General features: G+C 35.8%; 2 protein-coding genes across 4 annotated transcripts in view; both read right to left on the bottom strand.

Moving 5' to 3' along the window:
- Window positions 1–23,978, bottom strand: part of LOC141561646 (uncharacterized) — a 612,565-nt gene that overhangs the window by 134,666 nt on the left and 453,921 nt on the right. The gene's annotated exons all lie outside the window — the stretch shown is intronic.
- Window positions 1–23,978, bottom strand: part of PAK2 (p21 (RAC1) activated kinase 2) — a 116,870-nt gene that overhangs the window by 85,127 nt on the left and 7,765 nt on the right. For 2 of the 3 annotated variants that reach the window (XM_074301531.1, XM_074301533.1), the window contains exon 1: window positions 22,731–23,178. The exons of the other annotated variant lie outside the window; for it this stretch is intronic. The gene's annotated coding sequence lies outside the window, so the exon portion shown is untranslated. Of the gene's footprint in view, window positions 1–22,730; window positions 23,179–23,978 lie in introns of those variants that run through there. 3 annotated transcript variants of the gene reach the window in all.

Here is a 23,978-nt window from a genome sequence, read left to right as displayed (position 1 = left end):
TGCCCACTATCACCATTACTATTCAATATAGTACTAGAAACGCTAGCCTCGGCAATAAGAGCTGAGAAAGAGATTCAAGGAATTAGAGTAGGAAATGAGGAAATCAAACTATCACTTTTTGCAGATGACATGATGGTATACTTAGAGAACCCCAAAGACTCTGCTAAAAAGCTACTAGAAATAATTCAAAATTTCAGCAAAGTGGCAGGATACAAAATAAATCCACATAAATCCTCGGCATTTTTATATATCACTAACAAAATGCAACAGCAAGAGATACAAAGAGAAATTCCATTCCAAACAAATGTTGAGAGTATAAAATATTTGGGAATCCATCTACCAAAGAAAAGTCAGGAATTATATGAGAAAAATTACAAAACACTTGCCACAAAAATAAAGTCAGATTTAAATAATTGGAAAGACATTCAGTGCTCTTGGATAGGCCGAGCGAATATAATAAAGATGACAATACTCCCCAAACTAATCTATTTATTTAGTGCTATACCAATCAGACTCCCAAGAAACTATTTTAATGACCTAGAAAAAATAACAACAAAATTCATATGGAAGAATAAAAGGTCAAGAATTGCAAGGGAACTAATGAAAAAAAACTCAGAGGAAGGTGGTCTAAGTGTACCTGATCTAAAGCTATATTATATAGCAGCAGTCACCAAAACCATTTGGTATTGGCTACGAAATAGACCGGTAGATCAGTGGAACAGATTAGATACAAAGGACAAAAAAGGATACATCTATAGCAATCTAATCTTTGACAAACCCAAAGATTCCAACATTAGGGATAAAAATTCATTATTCGGAAAAAACTGTTGGGAAAACTGGAAATTAGTATGGCAGAAATTAGATATGGATCCACACTTAACACCATATACCAAGATAAGATCAAAATGGGTCCATGATTTAGGCATAAAGAGGGAGATAATAAATAGATTAGAGGAACAGAGGATAATCTACCTCTCAGACTTGTGGAGGAGGAAGGAATTTATGACCAGAGGAGAACTAGAGATCATTATTGATCACAAAATAGAAGATTTTGATTACATCAAACTAAAAAGTTTCTGTACAAATAATACTAATGCAAACAAGATTAGAAGGGAAGTAACAAATTGGGAAAATATTTTTAAAAACAAAGGTTCTGACAAAGGTCTCATTTCCAAAATATATAGAGAACTGACCCAAATTTATAAGAAACCGAACCATTCTCCAATTGATAAATGGTCAAAGGATATGAACAGACAATTCTCAGAGGAAGAAATTGAAACTATATCCACTCACATGAAAGAGTGTTCCAAATCACTACTGATCAGAGAAATGCAAATTAAGACCACTCTGAGATACCACTACACACCTGTCAGATTGGCTAAGATGACAGGAACAAATAATGACAAATGTTGGAGGGGATGTGGGGAAATTGGGACACTAATACATTGCTGGTGGAGTTGTGAAAGAATCCAGCCATTCTGGAGAGCAATCTGGAATTATGCCCAAAAAGTTATCAAACTGTGCATACCCTTTGACCCAGCAGCGCTACTACTGGGATTATATCCCAAAGAAATACTAAAGAGCGGAAAGAGACATATATGTGCCAAAATGTTTGTGGCAGCTCTTTTTGTTGTAGCTAGAAACTGGAGGATGAATGGATGTCCATCAGTTGGAGAATGGTTGGGTAAATTGTGGTATATGAAGGTTATGGAATATTATTGCTCGGTAAGAAATGACCAACAGGAGGAATATAGAGAGGCCTGGAGAGACTTAAATCAACTGATGCTGAGTGAAATGAGCAGAACCAGAAGATCACTGTACACTTCAACAACAATGCTGTATGAGGATGTATTCTGATGGAAGTGGAAATCTTCAACATAAAGAAGATCCAACTCACTTCCAGTTGATCAATGATGGACAAAGGTAGCTGCACCCAGAGAAGAAACACTGGGAGGGGAATGAAAATTGTTAGCACTAATATCTGTCTGCCCAGGTTGCATGTACCTTCGGATTCTAATGTTTATTGTGCAACAAGAAAGTGATATTCGCACACATGTATTGTACCTAGACTATATTGTAACACATGTAAAATGTATGGTATTGCCTGTCGTCGGGGGGAGGGAATAGAGGGAGGGGGGGTAAATTGGAAAAATGAATACAAGGGATAATATTATAAAATATATATATATATATATAATAAAAAAAAAATATATTAAAAAAAAAAAAAAAAAAAAAAAAAAAAAAGAGCACCAGCCCTGAAATCAGGAGGACCTGAGTTCAAATCTGTCCTCAGATACTTAAAACTTCCTAGCTGTCTAATCCTGGGAAGTCACTTAACCCCAACTGCCTCAGCAAAAACAAAAACCTTACCTTCTTCCAAGAAGCTGTTCCCACTTTTGTTATGCCCAACTAATGTTTTCCTTCTAACATTACTTCCAATTTAATTGGCATATTCACAGCTATCCATTTGCATGTTGTCTTTCTCATCTGAATGTGTGTTCCTTGAGGGCAGAGACTGCCTTTGGTTTTCTTTGCATACTCATACTGTATAAACTCTTAATACAAAGCAAGTGTTTAGGTGCTGGGTAACAGCTAACATCAATATTTTGTCAATATCACACAAGTATTTGTCCACCATTTAGATGAAATCCACTGTTTCTGCTTCTTACACCAACACTCTAAAGCCAACTTTTTTCTGCTTACACACACACACACACACACACACACACACACACACACACACACACACACACACACCATTTCTTCTTTGTATTCCAAGCACCTGAAGATCGGTGGTTTCCTTCCAGTGTGGTTATTCCCTCCACCAAGAAATCTAAGACTCAATAAGAAAAAGTATTGGGGGAGTTATCTGAGAAGTTTAAGTGACTTGGTAAAGGGTCTTGTAAAATAAGCTTCAAAGGTAGAAGTAGGATTTGAGCCCATCTTTTTGATAGATGGTTAAAACTATCCACAACCATATCCTGCTTCTACATGTAATGAACGAGTCTTTAATAAATGTTTGTTAAACTAAACTGAATAAAGTTCTCAGTTCTTAGTAATACTAAGATGAACCACTACCAAACAGGGATATTTTAATCCCCAATTTTACATGTTTATTTCCCCAAAATGAAATCACTTTTCTCTCTTTTATGAAAATGTTAAATTTTCTATTAAATGTTGGTTTGAAATAACATACTGCAGAAGAGTTACTTCCTATTTCCTTTAAAAACTATTTCTGGTAGTTAGGAAATTTTAACCACAGACTCTGGGGCAAGCTGTAAAGCATGTTGTCAACTGAAGAATCTGTTATATTCAGATCGAAATTTAAACCAAATCCAATTTGTAAAATTAAAGGGGGTAGGGGAAGTGTAAGGAGGGACAAACTCAAGGACTTGTTCCAAAAGGATAAAGCAAAAGTGAAACTTCTAATTGGGAAAATGTTTCATAGGTATTCATGCTTCTGACAAAGATCTAGTAAGTGTATAATTTCTTTCTTCCTGTTTCTGCTGTTTAGAGGAATGATAGGGATAATAAGAGTGGCACAGGAGAACAAAGGTTGTTTTTTTCGATGAAATCCTGCAAGTCTTCCCTTATTACCTGAAAATAGCCACAGCTGTAAAGGAAGTTTCAAAGAAAGGATTTTTTTTTTTAATGAAGCTATGAAAGTAGATGGAAGAAGGATCTAAAGGGTTTCTTTCAAAAATAGGCATTAAAAAGTATTAATATCAAATTGGAACACTTGTTCCAAAATCCCTTCCAGAATCCCACAAGAAAGTAAGTTTGGTTGTAGAATATGGGAAGGTAATATATAATAACCTGTAATTAGGTTAGAACCAGTATGTGAGGAACTTCAACTGCCAAAGAATTTATATTGAATTCTAGAGATAAGAGAATTTGAGTGATGAGGTGGGAGAAAACGAGCATTTATTAAGTACTTACTATGTGCGAGAGCAGTTTACTTATGTTACCTCATTTGATCCTCACAACAATCCTATGAGGTGATGCTATTACTATTCCTATTTTACAGTGGAGGAAACTTGTTTAGGGTCACACAGCTAGGAAATATCTGAGGCTGGATCTGAATTGAGATCTTCCTGACTTCTAAACTTACATACACCACTGTGCTCCATAAATTGGGGGAGCTAGAAAGGGGAAGAATGAAGTCAAGCTTGTACTTTAGGAAAATGACTGACTACATATAACAGACTCGAGTGAGAAGGGATTTAAATTCAGGAAATCAATAAGGATGCCCTAGATAAGAGGTAATGAACAACTAAACTGGCATAGTGCCATGAGAGAAGCTATGTGACAGATTGGCAACTGCTTACATAGGAATTTCTTGTGAGTGAGTCAGGGATGACCCTGACATTACTAACCTGGTGGATTTATAGGATAGTGATGCCCTCAGCAGAAACAGGAATGTCTTAAAGAGGGTAAGTTTAGGGAGAAAAATAATGTATATATACTTACCTATTCAAATTGTTCACCTAAAATGGAGGTACTTACTCAGTAGTCACTACCTCAGAGTCTACTCTCTCTAAATATATCTGCAGCAGCCACAAAGGATGACTGTACTGGGGAGAAGTGAGAGAATTTTTCCAGCAGTGCTTGGACAGTGGGTGTCTGGGTTAGATTAAGTTATAACTGCAGAAACTGACTACTTTGGATCAGGCTTAACATGCACTATTGCATACATTTTTAAAAAGATTCTCATCCTTTTCAAATTTCTATTTTTGTCAAACTTTCATAATTTACAACATATATTAATGCAATGATATATGAATATCTCATTTGGAAAAATAGCAGATGGATGCTCAAACATGTTTGATCTTTAATCCACTTCTTCCTGTGAGAGGACTTTAAAAAAAAAAAAAAAAAAAGCAACACTATTTCAAAGTCCAATTCTTTTTGTACAGCAAAACAACTGTTTGGACATGTATACATATATTGTATTTAATTTATACTTTAACATATTTAACATGTATTGGTCAACCTGCCTGGGGGGAGGGGAAAAATTAGAACAAAAGGTTTGGCAATTGTCAATGTTTTAAAATTACCAATGCATATATCTGGTAAATAAAAAAAAATATTAAAAAAAAAAGTATGCAACTCAATGAGTGCTATAATATTATGGGTTTTGAAGCAATCAGCATAAAAGCATCCTCAAATTGTGCAACTATAGAACTTCAGTCTATATTATATTAAATCCCACTTTCAAATTTACATTGTATCTTACTGTCTTTGGGTTCACAATGAAACCAAATCTACAAATTCCTGTGTTTGCCTCTTCGAAGAGGGACTATATTTCACTGCAACTTCTTTTAATTGTATGTCAATTCACTAATTACCGGGAAAAGATCTCACATTGATAGAACCTAAAGGCTCAATTAACATTGACAAAAGATCATAAAAGCTGACTCCTTTTCCATCACCATCACTAACAGAAGTAGAAAGGGGGCTTTTTTTTTTTTTTTTTTGTATTCATGTATAGCTATGTCCAAGAAAACAAAAACAAAAAAACCCTAGTGTCTAATCTACAGGTAGATGAGTCTCTTCATAATTACACTGGTGCTCAAAAAGTAGCTAACTATCACTACCTATACTATATAAAATCATTTCCAGAATATAACGGGACAGAAATTATAATCAATTGGCATAGCCTTCAAGGAAATTCATGAGTCAGCAACTTAAATTATGGGATGTTTAACCATCTAATACTTTATTTTCATTTCATTGTTATTTATTTAATTTATTAACATATTACATATTTACAAAAAATATGTAAGCATATATTATATATATATATATATATAAATAAGTGGCTTTCATGCAACCATTTATATGAAGTAGAAGCATAAAACAATAAAACAAATAGTACAGATTACTAGACATTTCAGAACCAAACAACTGGGAGAGACAAAAACAGAATATTATAATGTCATATTGTTTTATGTTTCAAAGTCTTTGCTTTGAAAAAGTATTAATACTTTGGTACAATTGAATGAAAGAAAAAATACAGTAAAACTAAAGAAAACATCACATATTAGTGAAATTACACCAGAGACCAACCAAAGTAAACAAAGTAAAAAAAAATTTTTTTTTTAATTACATATATATGTATATATATGTATATGTGTGTGTATATATATATATATAAAGACAGGTGAGGGGTGGGGAAAGAAGAGGAACATACAGATGGGAAATTCAGAAAACAAAAGAATACTTTTCCCTAAACCATTCAGGTTTAAGAGTCTTTTTCTCCCAAACTAAAAGCAAAAAAATGCCTGCCAGATTAGGAGAAACTTTAATAATCTCACTCTTTAACAATGGGGGTTATTTGGGATAGCAATGTGTATAAAGTGCATGGCTTTTTTAAAAGCTTTTAAAAATATAAACAAAGTTTCTGTGTGTTGCAGCAACTTATTGTGGAAATTCCAGAAGCTATTGTAAAAAAGAAGCTGTCAAATAAAACCTGTTATTAGAAGGCACTGTTTCTTTAAAAAGTTGACCAGATAGTATAGGAAAGTAAGGATGGAGTTTCCAATGTTTGATAAAGAGAACTAGAGAGAATTAATGAACTACAGTACCAGAATGAGCTTTATTTAGTCCACAAGGTAAATAAACAGGAAGCTTTTTAGTAATATCCCAACAAAACTGTGCCTGAAGACTCCAATGAAAGAAAACTCACTACTGCCTCTGAAGACATTCCAACATCCCATTACACTTTTGGACAAAGAAGCATCTTCAAATTCAAAACAGTAAAGATACGACTAAAAGCTCCATGCTAATGTAATTTCCAATAAAAAGCCAAAGTGATAAGGTAGTTCAATTAGAGAACAAGCCAAAAAAAAAAAAATCTTTACAAAGAGGACAGCACTCAAATCCATCAGCAGTTACTAAAGCAATCTAGATGACTTGAAACTTCGTCATCAGGTAACTTAAACTACAATTCATATGATTCTGACATTCTTTAAATATATTCCATATCCCCAAATCCCATCACTTTTTAGCAAAAGTTACTTGTATACAAAACCATATTGTGAATATGTTGGACTTCAGTGGACCTGGGCTTAGACTGGGATACGCCTCAGGAAAAAGAGGAAGTGGGAGAGGCCAGAATTCAGGGCTTGACCCTGAAAAGAGAAAGTCCTAACACCCCTTTTTAATTCCTACATAGTAACTATAATTTATAAACAACTAAGATAATAAGGGATAAAATGGAAATAGCAAATTGCTAAGTCTCATTACAACAAAGTTCTTCTTGTGAGAAAAATGATTTACAGTTGAGAATGAGTATTTTAAAAGAATGTGCTAAAAAAAAAAAAAAGAATGTGCTAGTTAGTATAAAAAATATTCAGGTACTTACTTTAAAAAGTTAAATCAAAGCATATACAAAATGGTGATTATTTAATGTTTCAAAAGACACTTAAATTAAAAAAAAAAAAAATACAATAGTGTCAGGGGTTTGGTAGGCATTTCAAACCCCATAGTTTGAAGATACATCATGGAAAGAGTTACCCTGTCTTACAGACTTTAAAATTATTTATTTCCAATTACATATGAAAACAGATTTTAACATGTATTTTTTGAAATTCTGATTTCCAAATTCTCTTTCCCCTTCCTCCTTGAGAAAGCAAGCAATTTAATATAGATTATATATGTGTAGTCATGAAAACTTATTTCCATATTAGTCATGTTGTGAAAGAAAAGAGACCCCACCAAAAAAAAAAAAAAAAAAAAAAACAACCAAACACATTAAAAAATTAGTATGCTTCCATCAGCATTCAGATTCTTTTCTCTAGAACTAGATAGCACTTTTTTTTAATCATAAGTCATTCAGAAATGTCACAGACATTCTTGTATATCATAAGAACATTCCTAATTACCATAAAAGACTTCAATAACTGAAATTCAATTTTTAAAAAAAGGGTTTGTTTTGCTTTTTTTGCCTTAAATCTTGGGTCCATTTCAATCTCATTAAGGGTCAAAAAGGTACTATACCAAAAAAGGGTTTTTTTGGTTGGGGGAGAGAGAAGAGTTAGTTAATGGAGAAGGAAAGGTGAGATAATGGTTCGCCCCTCCTCAAAAAAGAGTAAATGAAATATTTTTAAAACCCATAGAAAACAGAAGTCCAGAAGGAGACAAAGTTAAGCATATTGTTATATACTTTAAAAAAAAGAAGAGCCAAGCTGTATGTAATTGATTCAATAAGATGCATACTTTCACATGCAATCCTTTTCCAATCTTTGTAAGTGGAAATGTTTGTTGCTATCTGTCAAATTTCAGAGTAACAAAAAAGTTAAAATTAGCCAACTGGTTATTTATTATTGTGACTTCCCATTTTTTATTGACAGTGGCACTGCTCAAAAAACTGTCAAATGATTTTACTGTCTTATTTTGATAGTCATCAAATATTAAGACTTAACACATTTAAAAGCAGATACTCCACAGGAATTCCATGCCAAAAATTGAAAGTGAGGGTGAATTCCAATAAGCAGAGATCATGTCTCTGCTAAAAATTCCAGCAGCCCAATTTACCTCGCTTTGTCAGAACTCTTTTTAGACAATTGCCTTTCATACTCAACTGTTGTGTGTTCATATTGTTTTTCAAAGAACTTGAAATTGCAAAGGCCCTCATTTCTTCTTGCCTAAACCTATATTAGTTTCGTCTCTCCATAATCTTACTAAATTCCCTTCTTACTTCTGGACGTAGTCCCCTCCCCTCCCTTACAATGGTCAAAACTAAGGTAACCAAGATTTTCCTTCTGAAAAATACATTACTCTTTTGTCTTATTTTACAAACATCTGACCACAATTTTCCCATACCTCCAAAGGGGTCAGAGGCTCAGATACTGGCTCTCAGATAAAAAAAATACTAACTCCACAGGCTAGCATTTGTACTATTCCAAAATCTGGTTCCAAAATTACTGCATGTTATTCTCCTTCATAAATTCCATACATTATAAAAAAGCTTGGACTACTAAATTGTTCCCTGAATGTAGTACTCCCTCTTCCTTTTCTTGCATCTTCAAAATTAGCCATTTTCCATGACTAGAATATATGCCTTTCTCATATCCACATCTTAGAATCCAATTCTTCCTGTATGACTTCTTAGCTCATCATCTACAAAAAGCCCTTTTTTACTCTCCTGTTGTTAATGCTATGTTAGTTAGTTAGATATTAGTTACTATGTATTTGCTTGAAGATTCTTCAACATAGCCTCTTATATAAATAGCACGATTTCAAGTCCCCAAACCTATCTAAATTGCATATCTAATAACCTATTCCTTGCTGTTGAAAGACAGACACAGAAAAGCTATACCCAGAACAATATTTATAAATTTTACACCTGAACAAAATAGAAAGAATTGTGACTTAAGGGAAGACAAGGATCTAATGAAGATCACTTGCCTTCTGGGCCAAACTATTTATCTTTTTATTAAACTATGTGTGATCTTGGGGAAGATTTTAAGGGAGATTAAAGATATATGATCTGAACACTTTAATCTTCTTCATCTTATCCCACTGCACAGTTCTTATCTCCAAAAAAACTCTTGATGATAATCCCTCTACTCCAACTTCACTTTGCATAAAGATTATCACCCCTTTTATTCTGCCATCACCCACAAGGGCTGCATGATGAACTCAGAAGTTCCTTATCTGATCATAACTTATTTCATCCTCATCCTCCTTGTGACCTACAACATACACCCCAATAGTGCCTCTGCTTCCCTAGCCTGTCTTCCTAATTTCAACCTGTTAATTTATTAATTCAACTTTACAGTAACTTCTATTCTTGAATCCCTTTCTCTTGTGCTATTACTCATGCCCTATCAAATCCCAACCTCGGATTGCTCTCTCCACTGCTGCTTCTCTTCCTTCTTACCTGTTGCTGAACAGAACTGGAAAAATTCAAACAACTGTGTTGACTGGGTCCTCAATCTCAATTGGGTTCTCAGAACAGTAAGGCTACCCTTTTAGATTCTCTATCCCACATACCACTACACACCAGAAGCCATTCAAAATCTCTATTTTTCCCCAGTCTCCTCACATCATATTCTCACTCCTATGCTAAGTTATGAGCTTCCTCTTCTGCCCTTCTCTACATTTAAAAACTCTGACATCATTTGACAAGCTGTCTCCTTTGCTCTAATCTGTGATAAAAGAGTGACTTTCCTTTTCACCAAACACTCTGCAAGAACCCTTGATTCCTTCTCTTCCTCCTGTTATTCAGCAGAATGCCTCTACAATCATCCTTTCTAGCTTTCAAATCTCTCCTGATCTACCCCTTTCCCTGTTAACTATAAACATTCCCAAGCCTCAGTTATCCTTTGAAAAAAAATCCACAACTTTCTGGAGGCTTCCTTCAAATTATCATACTTATCTCCTCTCCCTTTCATAGAAAATTGCTAGGTGGCAGGTCCCACTACTGATTCACCAGTACTGAGGATTAAAGTAAATGAACATTTAATACTTGTGCTTAAGTCTCTTAAAATTTTAGAATACTGACTTTAAATAAAGGAAATAATCATCGATCCCTCATTTTGGCATCATATGTCCTTGCCTTCAAACATGCATAGACTTCTTTTCATCCCAAAAGAAAAATCTTCAATTAGCCCTTTGTCATCACTAGCTAAAAGTCCTAATTTAGAACATACCTTTTCTGGAAAAAAAAATTTGTATTGCCATAGCCTCCATTTCTTTCTTCTCTCATTCACTTTACAGCCCTTAGAAAATTAATCCATTCTTCTCAAAGTTACTAATGAGGGGGAGGAGCCAAGATACTGTAGAGTAGTCACTTCTCTATCTGACTTCCTCCTAGTGTCCCTCAAACCAACAGCAGATTAAGCCTTTGAACTGGTTATGGAATTACAGAACCCACAAATATTTGGAGTATAACACATTTCCAGAAGATACTGTGGAAGAACTTCAAAAAAAAAAGTTCTGTTTCAATTGGGCAGGGGGGGAGAGGCTGCCGAGCACAGCACAGGGAGCCGGGGACAGGGAGCCAGGAGCAAGGAACCAGGTGGGGAGCCAGGGTATTGCAGCAAAGGAGCACCAGGGAATCTACTTTGAGGCTCTTAGGCTACTCTGTCCTGGTTATAAGCCAGTGGGCCAACAGGTTAGACACCCAAAGAAAATATAAAAAGCAAATAGTGAGCCTCTGAACCCTGGACAGCATGGCCACCTATCCAGAACCAGAAGTCAGTCAGCAGTACTGGGCCCAGAGAAAACTAAAGCTGCTGTCATTCTTTTGCCTTAAGAGCAGACTTAAAAAAAAAAAAAAAAAAAAAAAAAGGAGCAAAAAAGCAAAAGAACAAAGACAACTTTTATGGAGGAAGAGAAGAACAGACCTCACACCCTAAGGATTATAAAAGCAAATCAGCTCCAGATGAAGTCCCAAAGGGTGATATGAGTTGGTCCCCATTTCACAAGGCTCTCTTGAAAGAATTCCAAAAGGATCTTGTAAGAAAGTTATAAGAAAATTGGAGAAAGGCCTTTAGATCTTTGCAAAAGGGTATGGAAAAGGAAAAACAAATTATCTTCAGAAAACTCCTTAAAAATATATTTGATGAAATAGAAAAGGCAAATAACTCCTTATAAAATAGATATGAAAAAGAAACCAATTCATTGAAAAACAGAATTTGTGAAATGGAAAAAAACGCAGTGAACAAAATATCTCAATTGGCCAAATGCAAAAGGAGATAAAAAATAATTCACTAAAAATTAGAATTGAACAAATGGAAGGTAAATGACTCGATGAGACTTCAAGAATCAAACAAAACCAAAAAAATGAAAAAATAGAAGAAAATATAAAATACCTCACTGCAAAGTTACTAATGATTTCTTAATTGAGGAACTAATAGCCTTTCCTTAATTCTCATCCTTGATCTCTCTATACCATCTGACACTGCTGACTTCTCACTTCTGCTGGACACTCTCTTTTCTGGATTTTCAAGATACCGTGTTCTCTTGGTTTTTCTTTCTTCAGAGTCTCCTTTGTTGGACAAATAGCCACCTTAAGCATTTTGTGAATTTGGTATATTTCAGAGTTTCCATTCTGGACTCTTCCCTCTATACTCTTTTTGGGGATGTCATCAGGTCAAATGGTTTTAAGTATCATCTCTATGCAGGGAGCACTCCTCTTCCAAAATTCCTATTTCTGTTAAAAACACAAACAAGTGCTACTCACACAGGTTGGCAACTAGTTTCATTTTTAACATTTTACTTTCACTCACTTTACATATATTCAATCAATGTTTAATCTTGGTCTTTCTACCTTCAAAACTTCTATCCAATCCCTTGTCTCCTTTCACAGAGCCACCACACTCTGACTTTCACCACCGAATTAGACTTTTGCAGTAGCACCACCTAAAAAAAGCTCATCATTCCCATCCACCCTTCACATAATGCCAAAGTGATTTTTCTCAAGCATATCTATGTCACTTGAATACACAAAACTATAGAGGTTCCCTAATTTCTCAAGAAAAAAAAAAAATATAAACTGTTAAGTGTTTAGCACTTAAAGCCCTTCACAACCCGACCCCACCCTACCTTTTCCAGATTTAATACAAATGACTCCGCCTCTATACACATACATTTATGGTGCAACAAAAAAAGGCCTTTATCCTATTTACCTTAGCACTGATTATTACCCAGCCTTGGAATACTCTCCTCGCCTCTATTAAGAATCGCTAGTTTCCTTCAAGATTTAGCTCAAATTACCTTCTACAGAAAGCCTTTCCTAATCTCCCTAAGGCTAGTACTTTCTTTGGAGTTAAGAGCACTTGAGTTCAAATTAAGCCCCAGCCACCATTAGCTGTGTTAACCTGGGCAAGTCACTTAACTTCTATCTGCCTCAGTTTCCTCAACTCATAATATTTATAAGACCACAGCACTTGATAGTACTATATAACTTCACTACTAGCAATTTTTATACCTGGTTCTTAATCTGATTTGCTATGTAATTTTCCATCATTAAATTTTAATAAATCATTAAATTTTTTAGTCAACCAACTACTAAGTGTACTACAGGCTTCTAGAGATGTGCATTTTAATCTTCATTTGACCAGTTTCCATTTCTCCAAATGGGATTTACAAACCATTAATCTGCTGGCAGGAAAGGCTTATAAAACAAAGTTACCAACTTTGGTAGTATTCTATTGTCTTTAGGATCGCAACACACACACAAATAGATGTATATATGTGTATATGGAAGCATGCTCCCATCTCTATGTGATGACTCTTATTTTCACCAAACCCCCAGCGGTGGAGGACTCTTTCCAAAGTAAGATAAAATTGAGGGGTGACTAATGAACAGCAACATTGTGGATTCCATATATTTAGTCTTTGGTAGACTAGGAAGGGGGGAGCAATATATGGTAACTGAAGAGCAGTCACATTCCTACCACATGTATAATTAACATAATTAGATGTGCAAATATAAAATTATCATTACGAATACAGCTAAATTGCCAATCCATGACAGAAAGGAAAGATTTACATAGCAAAGATAAACATTGCTAAAATCAATACTCATGAGTATTGAAATGGCCCAAAAATGAAGAACAGAAATTAAGAAGCTGACAGAGATAAACTGTGCCTACTTCACAATTACACCAACCACAAGTTACTAAGAAGTACCATCAACATCTAAGTGAAAATAACAAAATTAGTTTCAGAGATTAAAATTTTCAACTTCTCAATTTGAGTCAGTCAGCTTGATCCTAGCCCAATTTTTTTTCCATCTAATCTTTATTCCTATCCAACTGGGAAGAAGAGAAGAAAAATAATTTTTTTCCCTCTTCATTAAAAGAATAATACATATAGTAATTACAAAATTTCCTTATTTCCAAAATCTTTAAGATGCCAAAAAATTTGTCATATTGCACTTGAATTATCAATAAACATAATAAAGTAAAAATATTTCAAATGAAAACTATGACCTAATTAGTGGAAATGATAGTTTCCAATTAAATAACATCATAACCTGTAAATAAATACATATGCATATCTTTCTACACCACCATAGGGCTGGGTTGTTTGCTGGCTAGTTCAACACTTCCATGCCTAATAGGGTTTATAAACTCATCATTTTAAGGTGTCCAAATGCATTAAGGGGAGAGGAGGGGGAAATTGTCTCTTCCCAATAACACCACATATATCCCCCATAGAACTCTTCAAATAGAACAAAGTTGAACTTTGTTTGAAACAAATCAACGACACTTGATCTTCTCTGGCAACATATGCTTCATTTGGCACCTCCACCTAAAGGAAGAATATTACAGGTTTAGAGATTCAGAGTTGGAAGAGATTTTACAAGTCATTTAGTCCAAGGCTTTTTAAACCTTTTCCACTTGCCCCCTTTTCACCCAAGAAATTTCCATGCAATATATAAAATATAGGCATATAAAATAAGTATAAAATCAAACATTTGCTGATATTAAATCACAATTTTATGATTCCCCCCAAATTGTCATGACCCAGAGTTTAAGAAATTAGAGATCTAGTATAATCTAAAATTTCCTTAGTCTTTAACTCAAAGGGACTCCATTACTAGGCTTTCATACCCTCAAGGGACTTTATTTTAAAACCCCAAAGAAGTCATTCATCGATAAGAAAAAAGTTTTCACATATACCAAAATATTTATAGCAGCACTTTTTGTGAAGTCATTCATCGATAAGAAAAAAGTTTTCACATATACCAAAATATTTATAGCAGCACTTTTTGTGAGAACAAAGAATTGGAAACAAAACTGATGCCCACTGAATGATGAAAAACTAAGCAAATTGTGGCACAAGAATTAATATAATTCTACTAGAAGTGACAAATATGATGGATACAGGGAAGCATGGAAATATCTACACTAAGGGATACAGAGCAGAAATAGAGCCAAAAAAGAAATCCACAATTAATTAAAACAACATAAATTTTAAAAGTCACAAAAAAAAAAAAGTTGTGAAATTATAAAGTATATGCAGAGTTTGAAAGAAGAGTTATAAGAAGATACTTCCATCCCACCCCTTTGAAGAGGTGGAAGGTCTACAACTGCTCTAAATTTTCAGACTTTTTTAACATATTGTCCAATAATGTTCATTTTTTTCTTTTCTTTCTTTTTTTCTAACTCTAAAAACTACTATTTATGAAATATGTGACAGCTCTCCAGGAAAGAGGGAGTAAAAACTTTAAATTTTTCAAAATCATCTAGTCCAAAGTCCCCTTTTTACAAATAGGGAAACTAAGACCTACAAAGACAATGTGACTTGTCCAAGTTTCATAGTTAGTAAATGACAGAATCAAGATTTGAACTCAAGGATGCTCATCAGTTGGGGAATGGCTGAATAAATTATGGTATATGAATGTTATGGAATAACATTCTCTAAGAAACTATCAGCAGCATGATTTCAGAGAGGCCTGGGGAGATTTACTGATGCTAAGTGAAATAAACAGAATCAGAAGATCATTGTACACTGCAACAACAAGATTATACTAAAATCAATTCTGATGGACGTGGCTCTTTTCCAACAGGCCAATTCCAACAGACTTGTGATGGAGATAGCCATCTGCACCGAGAGACAGAACTATGGGTTCTGAGTGTGGATCACAATACAGTATTTTCACCTTTTCTATTGTTTACTTGCTTCCCCCCCCCTTTTTTTTCCTTTCTGATCTGATTTTTTTTGTGCAATGATAAAGGTGGAAATACGTACAGAAGAATTGCACATGTTTAACACATATTAGATTACTTGGGGATTGGGAGAAAGGAGGGAGAAAAATTTGGAACAAGGTTTTACAAGGGTGAATGTTGAAAACTATCTTTGCATGTAATTTGAAAATAAAAAGCTATTATTTAAAATTAAAAAAAAAAAAAAACAAACATTTGAACTCAAGGCCTCCTATTCCAAATCCAGTGTCCTATCTACTGAGCTATATTACCTATAAAGTATTTCGTTATCAGTCCACAAAAGCCAACACTGATCATCATTACGTTGACAGTATTGCTATTAGTGCATTGATACAGAAAAATATGGAAAGACCTGCAGGAAACAATGAAAAGAAAAATGAGCACTAATAGCAATACTGTTTGAACAACAACTATGAACGGCTAAATAAATAAATACTCAAAATAACTACAAGAGACTTATGAAGGAAGATGCTATCTCACCCAGAAAAATAACTAATCAACAGAGGTAGGCTTCATATTGTTTTATATAACACACACACACACACACACACCCACACACACACACACACACACACACCACCATTCGTGACAAATGGTAAGCTGCTCTAGTTCAGAGAGGGGAGAGGGGAAGGAGAGAAGAAGTTCAGAACTTAAAATGTAACCCAAAAAATGAATTAAAAAAAAAAGATAAAAATTTTAAAGAAAGATGATCCCCAGTTAGTGGGTAGTATAAATGCCAGAAAAAGGACATCAATTTGGTAATAATGCAATGACAAAAAAACAAAAGAGAACAGAGTTTGAAGATATAGTAGATGAACAAAAGCATAAAAAGTTACAGAGAAGATGATTAGTTAAAAAAGACACTGGTTTTTTTCGAGAGTAATATGAAGTATCAGTTGAAAGAGCGTTTCAATAAAGTAAAAGGAATAGGCATGGGAAAAAGAGGAAATAGAGGTATTAATGGAAGGGAACATTCTCTAGGTATGTGAAGAAATTCAATTCAAGAAGCATTTATATATAATAATACCCATTAGAATGTAAGCTCCTGGAGGGCAGGAAATCTCTGCTTTTTCTTTATGCCACCAGTGTTTGGAAACTATTATGTGTTTAATCAATTCTCACTGAATGATTACAAGGCACCAGGCTGCATGATGGAAACATGGACAAGATTTTACATTTTAATTTGATATTTTTAAGTAGCAAAGAGAATAGACTGAGCACTAAACCTGGAATCAGAAAGATTCAAATCAGGCTCAAAACTTAATAGTTGTGTGACCCTAACAACGTCATGTAACCTGTCTGCCTCAATTTTCTCATCAATAAAAGGACCCACACATCACAGGATAGTTATGAAGATAAAAGAAGAAGACAGTTGTAAAAGATTTTACAAACCTTAAATCACTATGTATATATTAGATTTCTAACAAGTGCTAGCAAAAAGATCAAGTGGAAGGGTTTTCTTTGGAATAAGGGAGTTCTATTCCTTCTGGAAAACAAGGTATTAAGACACCAAATGGAACAATAAAGCTGTCTATTAACTGTTTTATTTGGAATCAATTCCAAAATTTTATAAAGCTTAAATTCAAGTAGTAAACATTCACTTGTATCAATCCTTAACCAAAGTGAACCGATAGTGAACCCTGTAAACTACTTCAAAAATACTCGGGGAAATGAAGAACAAATCCCAAAACCTGATATTTTCATTACCATAATCCCTAATACATTCACCACTATAAAAAGAGCTAAAGCACATAGAACTGCCACCTTAGGTAAAATGGAAGAAAAAACTGCCATTCTTCCTTAACAATATTATCAGGGACCTGAATATTTTAAACATCTTAATCCTTGTCCCCACTAGCAAGAAACCCACCGATACTTACTGACACATATGTACTACAGGAGGGACTGTGGATTATAAACTCTAGAGATGGAATGGGACTAAACAATCGTTCATAAGTCTAATACCATTACCTCCATGTGACAGAAAAGCAAACTGAGGCCCAAGCAAAGTGAAGTGTTTGCCCAAGGTCAAACAATAAGAGCAGTGATTCCAAATACTGAGCTATTTATACCATAATTAACAGGATTTTAGAGTTAAGAAGGGGTACCTTAAATAATCAAATTCTCCATTTTTCATATGATGCTAAATGACTTGCAGGGGTAGAGATGAGATCTGAACCTAAGACACATTTCACTATGCCAGTCTTCCATCTAGTCCAGAGCTGTACAGTCTGAGTTTTCTTACAGCCATCCCATGAAACTGGTAGTACAAGTATCATTATCCTCGTTTTAAAAAGAACTAAGATGTGAGGTTATCTGCCGAAGGTCACACAATATCCCAGGACTCCAAGACCACCACACCATTTCTTCTCAAAGCTGGAATAGCATTGCAGTCAGGAACCCTAACTTCAGTGAGGGACGATAAAGAAGCCAGGCTAACTAGAAAGGATTGAGTAGCACTGAAAGCTAAGTCTTAAGTGGTAAAGTAAGGCTTCAAGCAGCCACACAGAAATTCAGATTTGATGGGATAAATAAACAAACAGAGGGATCACCTGACAGCAGGAGAAGAAAAGACAAACAAGAAGGGAGAACACTAATAACACAAGATGAATTTACAAAGATGAAGTCTACCCATAACCATTCTGCCCACAGTGCAAATCAAAAGTCCTCCAAAAATGCTTTTCAGCATGCCATTAGAATGGAATTTTTCTTCTCCTAATAACAGTTTCAATAGTTAGTAAAATTAAAAAAAAAAAAAAAAAAAAAAAAAAAAAAAAACTTGGTTAACAGGGCATGTTATGATTTAGTGAATGGTTGAAACCCAACACCCAGCTTTTTGGTTTTATTTTTTGTTTTGCATTTCAATATTTAACATGAGATTTAGGAACAATTTCCCACCACAAACTATGTCAAATGTTTTTAAAATATTTCAATAATTAAAGAACTATAAAATGCTTTCAAAAATAATGAACAATAAATGTAACACACTCTTGTGTAACACATTCTTGTAGTAAGGTTATCTGCCTAGGTGTTGTTCCCCCCAATACAAGAAGACTTTTTATTTGTAAATCTACAGATCCTGTATAAACTCATAATAAAAAAACAAAACTATATAAATTAGAAAATTATCATAAAAATACATTTTGATGTCCTCTACTGAAATAAAACATGTAATTTCAACAAAATCTTTCCTTCTCATGAAAACATGAAAAACTGATAATGTGTTGATGTAAAAACACTAAATTGAGGGAAGAGGAGTCAGGAAGGAAGGAGGGGAGGCGAAGAAAGAATACTTGTTAATTGAAAAAAGTTAAATTTAGTTAAATTAAAATTTAAAAATTTAATTTAAGAGAACTGAAACTTTACCAAATAATAAGGTTTAAAAATTTAGCATAGTACTGTTTACTTCTGGATGATTCGATATATCTTTATTTCAGAGATTATATTTATATCTCTCTTAAACTTTTTGAGGAGCAGAGAAGGAGGAAAAGACACCCAGAATGGAAATGCTGCTTCACTGGCTCAATCCTCGTACTAAGGAACAAGAGATCTTTCTGATTTGTTCCATTTCCAACCCAGGAATGTTTACATCAGCTTAGGCAGTGTGGTAGTGCCCACTACTGGGTGGCTCACCATATTTGTGCCATACTTAGTGAGGACATTCTAGCAGTTTTTGCCAAGCTAAAACAGGAATTCTAAGTTCAAGTGATCCACTAACCCCAGTATCCCCAATAACAAGGATTACAAGAATGCAGCAGCACCATCCCCAACATTTTAAATATCACAGGAATATTCTCATTTCACTCTAACTCCTAAAATTACCTCAAAAAATTGTCCATGTTTTGCATCTGTTGTAAAAGCTTATTATTAGAGAGATATATTCAAGGAAAATTAATTTTGTTAACTCCAATGCTGTTAAAAAGCATTTTGAATTTAATCAAGGGTATGTGATGGTTGCTATGGAAACAATCAAACATTAAATGAGGGGTTTATACTAAATTACATCTGAAGTTCCTTCCAAGCTCTAAAACAGCTTTGGTTTTTGGTCTTTTGAGTTATGGATGAGAGAGAAAGGGAAAAGGGAAGGGGTAGAATGAAGCATAGAAACAAATAGATCAGTATTTAAATTCCCTTCTGGAGATGAGTGACAGCAAAAACAAAAATAGCTACTAAAAATTCAGTCATGCTTTTAAATGAATTTGTACTTTATTAGTCACAAAAGGTCTCATTTTAATTCCAAAAAGCAAAAAGAAAATCAAATTGGGCACAAACAATACAGCAAAATAACATAAAATTATCACAAACCCATTATTCACACTTGATTTTTTGCTAAAGATAAAGATTCAAAATGCTTCATGGACATTAAGATTCAAGGGCTCACTCTGACCCAATGGATAGGAAATATTAACTCCTTTTTTTTTTTTCCTTTTTCAGCCGTAGACTGATAGATGAATGTTATAGGGATAGTAGTGCTAATTTAGAACTAACTCATCTGAACATATTCCATCTTTTTTTATTAGCTTAGAATTGATTAAATGACCATCAATGAAAGATCAAAGGATCTGAAAGAAGCTGCTGAAAAGTAGGAAAAGCTAACAGAATTTTTGACACTTAAAAAGACTAAGACACAAAATACTAACAAGAAATTTCCATACACCTCAACATTTGTGACTCAAAATAAATTCCAGAGGAATCAAAAGAAGCTTTTTTCAAAACCACTAAGTAAATGTTTTATTTAACCATTTTATTTAAAATTGGAATTAAATAAATTAAAGATCAGTGGGGAAATATATCAAATTGTACCTAGGTTCTAGGTTATGTGTATCCTACCTAAATTGTGTATCCTATCAGAATGCTTTGTTAAAAAAAAAAAAAAAAAAAAAGTATTTAATGGAAAAGTATCTTATCAACCCAGTAAATGAAGTAACTTGGATGCTCTAGTCATGGAACATCACCATTCAACTGACGGCAGCTTCTCCTAACAGCAGGCAAAGTACCTACAAGGAAATGACCTCCTGACCATGCAAACTTTACAAATATCATAATGATCCAGAAAAAAATAAGTCATTTCCAAACCAAAGAAATAGAACGAAGTAGTAAGTTGTCTGGCCACAGGATTCTAGGTCACAACCAGAAAAAAATATCTACAAGCAAGAAGACAGCATTCCACAGTACAAACATCACCACCAGTCTTCTTAAATCAGAAAGCCTAGGACAAGTTACCATACTTAGACCTCTTTGAGCCTCTACTTGCTCATCAGAATATAGCCATTAATCTACATGACCTTTGAGATCCCTCCTAGCCGGCTATAATAATGGGGTGCAATTTCCTGAATAAAATACAGGGACTGTTCATCCCACTATTATAACTGATCCAGCATCTAACACTGGGGTTATCAGAACCACCATCATCAAACATTTAATCCCTATCTATATACAAGTAATTGTGTTAAGTCTCTAATATCACAAAAAGAAGTTAGATCTTGGCTATGTATTGATGCTCACCAGTCAATCATGATCTGCACATAGCCTATGAATAATTCAGTACTTTTATTATGCTTAGAAAAGAGCTACCATTTGTAGGTTTTAAGTAGTAAGTTTAAGAAGACCACACAAATTAATCTGGATCACCTCCTTGGGTTCAATGTATAGGTTCATATTGAATGAACAAAAAATAATTTCGTGGGGGGCTAAAAATCTGCCCTAAGAGCTTAGTTGCTTAGTTTTCTTTTTTAAGCAGTTATCACCTTAAACACTGCTCTAATTGAACCTTCTCCTTAGTAGATGCTTTCTCCTGACGATGAAAAAAAATTGTTTCTTGTTAAATCTACATTTTTAAACGAGATTTTCTCGGGCTTCTTTTTTTCTAAAAAGTTAAGTCTTTGACAAAAGCTACAGAAACCTCCGGCAAAGCTGGACAAGTTTTCACTTGCCTCCAAAATTACTGTGCACTGAGTTCATCGAACAAAAGAGATCTTCATCTGGCTTCATTCTAAATTATTCTTATTTTACTGGACAAGCTACAAAAACAAATTCTCAAGGGTAAATTCTGGTAGATTTCAATATCCTGCCTACTTATAAGAGCGGAAGAGTCAAACACAGCAGGGGAAAAAATGTGACGCGTATAGCCTTGATACAAAACCCAGCCCGTGGGTCTAATTTTAGGCCTAATCATTCTGATTGTGTGCTTGTGCAAAATAGGCAAAACACGTATAGATTATTGGACAGAAATCGATGAGTCACCAAGTAGTAGGAAATAAATCTCGTACTGCCCAAAAAACACATTCTCCTCCCCCATTCCCCCACCGCCGTCCCCCCCCCATAAAAGGACAACCACAAACTATATTCTAACCAGGAAACTATAAGAGCTTTTCAGACATCAACACTCGAGTCACCCCGTACTTTAAGACTAAGGCAAAAGGATGAATCCACTTACGAAATAAAGTTTCCATTTCCACCTCAAAGAAAAAAATTGAGTTGCAGAAAGTTCGTGATCATTAGATAATTTCAGGTTACCCAAAGAATTCGGTAACTTGTCTCCCGGCACAGGATTAAAACGGGAAGGATCGGCAATGAGAGCCAAGGGGTTGCTCTAGGGCAGTGCCGGCGAGGGGGGAGGGGGGTTCCCTAGGATTTGTGCACCAGGCGTTTCAACTGCTGCGGTTTGTGGGCAGGGAGATAGCAGATTGGGGTTAAGGGCTGGGCAGGGATTCCAGGGACTAGTGTCCCAAGTCCTAAAAGGGAGGACAGAAGGGATCGCTGGGCACTGTCTGGAAGGAGGAAAACGGGACGGACCCCAAAGGGGGCCACGAGGAAAGAAAAGGGCGTGTGCGTGGGAGGGGAAAGAGACAGAGCCGTGGGGCAGCGCAGGGGCTAGGGTAGGACTCCCCCCCCCCCATCTCTCAACCCTCCCTCCCCCAAGGGGTACCGAAGGGGAAGAAGCCAGCCTGGGGGAACAAACAATAAGGAGCCACCGCCCCAGGACACAGGTGGCGGCGGCCGAGACGAGAGAGGGAGCGCCCAGCACGGTCCAGCCTCACTTACCGCGGCCACAGAGCTATGCGCCTGCGAGGCGCCTGGGTCAGCTTCTACCTTCTGCGACTGCTGGGACGCAAGCCCCGCGCCCCGCGCCCCACGCCTGGCTGACTGACGGTCTGGCTGTCTCCGGAGCCGCCCAGGGAGGGCGCGGCAAGAGAGGGCAGGGCAAGGGGGACCGGGAGCCGGCCTCGGCTACTCGAGGCCCCCTCCCCCGGGGCGCTGCTGCGGCCGCCCTCACTACTAGGCCGTGCGGCCGCCCCGAGCGCCCCAGTGCAGGGAGGGCAGCGGAGGCAGCCCAGGGCAATGGCGACCGCTGGGGCCTGAGGGGAAGCGGAACAACCGCTGCCGCCGCCGCTGTTGCGCGTGGCCACAACCCTAGGGGGGGGCGGGGTGAGGAAAGCTCAGAGGAGGTGGTGTCAACAACAGCAGCAGCCCGCGGCCTGCACCGAGCCGGAGCCGACGCCTCTCCCGGCCTAACCGAGCCCCTCCAACCCGATTGGCCACCGTCCGCCAAGAGAAAAAGAGGCTACTGGGAGTTGTTGTTCCTGAGTAACTGCTGGTGGTGGAGTTCGGCAAGGCCATGCAGTCTTTCACCTGATTCACTGTCCAGTCTCCCAAGGGCCCCACGACCATTCTGCTCGATTCCGGGCAGTTCACCAATTAGGATGTGCATGTATCCCATGCACACTTAAATACTAATTTTGTAAAAATTATGTTTGCGAAAAGGTTACCATTTCTAGTCTGAGTATTCTGAATCCTCCTGAATCCATATTTTACCTATCAAATCTTAAATTCTCACAGTGCTCTTAAGCCCTTAATGAATGCTTTGTTCATTTATTCAAAAAGTCATGAACTGATGCAAATAAAATGAGCAGAATCAGGAAAACATTACACACTAAAAGCAATAGTATAACAATGATCAACTGTGACTTAGACGAAGATACTCTGATCTAAACAATGATCTAAGATAATTCTAAAGGACCTATGATGAAAAATGCTATCCACCCGTAGAGAGCAAACTGATGAACTCTCAGTGCATTTTGAAGCATATTTTTTAAACTTTATTTTGGCATCTTTTTTTTTTTTTGCAACATGGCTGATACAAAATATTTTACATGACTACACATGTATAATCAATATATTGATTGCCTTCTCAATTGGGTAGGAGAGGAATAGAGGAAGTGAGAAAATTTGCAATTCAAAAAAATTTTTAAATGAATGTTAAATTTTTTGCATGAAGGAAATAGTAACAAA

Source organism: Sminthopsis crassicaudata, chromosome 3, assembly GCF_048593235.1.
Source record: "Sminthopsis crassicaudata isolate SCR6 chromosome 3, ASM4859323v1, whole genome shotgun sequence".
NCBI lineage: Eukaryota > Metazoa > Chordata > Mammalia > Dasyuromorphia > Dasyuridae > Sminthopsis > Sminthopsis crassicaudata.
This window is presented reverse-complemented; position numbering and strand designations above follow the sequence as displayed.